Below are 3,657 nucleotides of genomic sequence, written 5' to 3' on the forward strand. Positions count from 1 at the left end.
GGATGCACGGCCCGAAATGGCCGGGTAAGGGTAGTCGCGGGATTAGAGCCGTGGCTGTCTCCGCGAGAGTGCGAGAAAGAGGGGCAGACAGATAGAAGGAAGAGGAAGAGAGAGAGAAATACACGAAGATGGAAGGAGGAGGAACGAAGACGCTGGTAAAGAGGCAAGTTCCATTCGCGGGCCACGCGACGGATGGGTCGAAGTTTTAAATGACTTCGGTATTAAAACTTTGATGGCATTTGTCAGTTTCCTGGGGCTTCGCGAATTGTTTCGCAACTCTTAAGCCATTTTAAAGCGCCATTATTGACTGGTCGTTTCCCTAGCGGCTCTACTACCCTGTCCCGGCCGTTTCACTACCGAAAGTCCGCTCCCGCCCTCAGCATTTTTCCTTTGGCATCTGTTAAATTGATACGAGCTGCTCACCGTCCTCTTTGACAGGCTTTTACGTCGCTGCGGTATGTTCGATAGAGGCCTTGATTAGGAAATGCTCGAAATTTGATTCCGGAGATACGGCAAGATTGATTTTTCCTGTCCTTTGTGTTTTGTGGGCTTGACACGTTCGCTGCCGTCGACGCAGCGCGTGCGGTTAAGAATGCATTTCTTTGACGCGCTTACGATTTTTTGGCGGCAGCGAGTGTGTTGACCCTTCGGCAGTTTATTCCGTGTGAGACTGGGGCGAAGCGTCGAATACTTAAGTGTTTGGCTCAAGAGATACTCTCGGGGAGACAGTTAAGGAGGTACGTGATATTATTGTCGTAACTGTGATAACACGACCGAAGTAATTATTAAAAAAATACATGTGAAATATTAATTTTCTTTACGGTAATTCATAATTTTATTAGACTGTCAGAGGATTAAACTAGCCAGAGTTGCCTGGTTCTTTTGTATCTAGAAATGGGGAAGCAAACAATTAATTTATGTGGGACGGTCTAGCGCAGCGGTGTGTCGGCGAGGCGCGAGACGAGCGAAAAGTTAGTCGTTAAGTGGCCACCGAGTCGTTTGCATCTGTAATTTTGTACTTTTTCTATTTTATTATTAAACTTTACAACGTTGACCCGTTGTTCCTCCCTTCTCCCTGTTCACATCCTACATTTATTGAGGTATATAATTTACAAATTCATAGTGTATCACCTTGTTCTCCTACACTATCTTAAATTATCGCAAAGTTTCAAGGGGATGAAAAGTGGAAAGCTTGTCCAGGTTTCATGGAAGCTTATATTTTCTGCAGGATTTTAGAGAGTAACCATACAAAATTTGACCCACGTCGATTTAGAAGTTATTATAATATAGAACGTACAGATAAACGTTCTATTCTACATAACCAGATTTGTATTTTAGCGTGTTAATTGGTTCAGAATGTGCAATTAATTTACCTCGTCTCTAGTGCACAGTAACTCACGCAGGAACACTTGGAAGTTCTTCGCCGAGCCTCTCATTAGTTAAACCGTAGTGGTAAGTTTGAAGAAAAGTTGATTAAGAAGAACCATAAGCTAGGGCTCTTATATTCATGGCGAGTATAATATTGATCGAACGTTAGTTCTTCGTTAACAGACTGAACTTTCATCGTAAAAACTATACCGTATTTACCGAAACTTGGTAAAAAGGGATACATATTTTTTTTTTTTACGTTAGAGTGGTTCAATGTTGACGAGCATTTTACGCGTCTGAATTTTTCAACCATTCTCCTCACCTGCGTGTGTTCGCCTGTTAAATAAAGGACGAGCTTTGTCACGCAACCTGCTCATCGAATGATAAACAGAGGAACGAAAAGTTGGCTGTGGAAAGAAAAAATGAAAAAAAAACGGTGATTCGAGTGGCACCATTTAGATACCTCTGGTGTATTTGCCGCGCCCAAGAGACGTGTTCTTTTCCGCCACCGTTGCACTTACACCTGCAAACGTGCCTACTCCAGCGTCCGTGACATTCGAGATGGCAATCCTCCTGAGTAGTCCCTCGGTTCGAGAAGTCAACGTGGATTGGTACGGAGGAACTTCATCTTGGGCTCTAAACGGCAACGAGAAAGCGCATTAACAATAATTGCCGGGTTACGTCAACTCGCGCTATTCTGCTTCGGATGCAGACACTGGAAAGCGAAATAACTGAACGGGGGACATTAAAAATGCAGTGTTTCTGTTTGCTGGTAAGTAATTGGGGACGCGAGGTGCGAGCTCGATAACTTTTTCCGATCGAATGGAACTGCGAGACGAGTTTTCGCGTTCGAGCTATTAGTGGAAATCACGGAAATAAGGGCGAACACTTGAAAAATATTTTTTTTCGGCAATAGTTTGTATTGTTGAAAAATTGACGAGATGAAAAATGGAGGTTTAGATAATAGAATTAAATTGTTCTATAAGTTCCTATAAGTTCGTGCCGAATTTTATAATTTAGATCAATATTTACAACGAAGCTTCATATTTGATAATAAAAAATAAAAGAAAACGCCTTCTCGTTCCACAGCTTTTCCCTATTCCCTCTTCTTCTTTTTTCTTGGAAAGACCATTATGCCATTGCTACAGAATTTTTTTGGATTTTCGTTAAAATTATTTTCTCATGGGATGACTGTTACGGAACAGGCCGTAACGGTTGAGATCGCCTTCGTTTCGAGTTGGTTAAAGGCGTAAAATTCCAGAAATGTGTTTGATGTTGTTTTATTTAACGTTTAGTTCGAAACTGTTACGGAACAGGCCGTAACGGTTGAGATCGCCTTCGTTTCGGGTTGGTTAAAGGCGTAAAATTCCAGAAATGTGTTTGATGTTGTTTTATTTAACGTTTAGTTCGAACGGGTGTCGTTCTAGGTGTACTGTTTTAGACTATCTGTCGACTTTTTTTTTGAACAGGCAGCGCCTGTGTAGATTTTTGCTTGAATTTGGTGTAGAGTCACCTGGCGTAAATCCGCCCTATACTCTAAAAGACTTAGGAGACATTAGGTATCATAAAAAGGAAATTTGGTAATTAAAAATGAAATCGAAGTCATCCAGGAAAGTCGAAGTCATCCCCTCAATGGGGGCAAATCTGGGTTGCTCCCTGGAAGCGGGAGAAGATAATGTGGGTAGTACACACTACTGAAAGGAGTTTAGACTATCTGACGACCTTGTTTTTTTTTCTTTTATTTTTTTAAATTTTATCTCCACCTGGAAGTTATGTAGTGTCGCCTGGAGTAATTCCTCCTTATGCACTGGAAAGTATTAAGACGTTAGTTACCATTAAAATTTAAAGTTGGAATGAAACCATGCAGGAGCTTGAATGTGGGTAGTACACACTCCTGAAAGGAGTTCAGACTATCTGTCGACCTTGTTTTTTTTTCTTTTATTTTTTAAAATTTTATTTCCACCTGGAAGTTATGTAGTGTCGCCTGGAGTAATTCCTCCTTATGCACTGAAAAGTATTAAGACGTTAGTTACCATTAAAATTTAAAGTTGGAATGAAACCATGCAGGAGCTTGAGAATCATGCAGGAAAAGTTGCAAAGAACCTGCGAAACAAAGAATAGGCTGAGGTACGGGGCAAATGAAGGGGAGGGGAACTGTGACTGCCCCAGAGCCTCGAAAATCATGCCCTTATATACCCAAAAATCTATATTTTTTGGTGGTGGGGGCCCTAATTTTCCGATGAGAACGAAACGCGTTCGTTTATTTTATCTCAAGGGGGTGAGCCCTAG

The sequence above is a fragment of the Habropoda laboriosa genome, unplaced genomic scaffold (genome assembly GCF_001263275.1).
Source record: "Habropoda laboriosa isolate 0110345459 unplaced genomic scaffold, ASM126327v1 scaffold28, whole genome shotgun sequence".
Lineage (NCBI taxonomy): Eukaryota > Metazoa > Arthropoda > Insecta > Hymenoptera > Apidae > Habropoda > Habropoda laboriosa.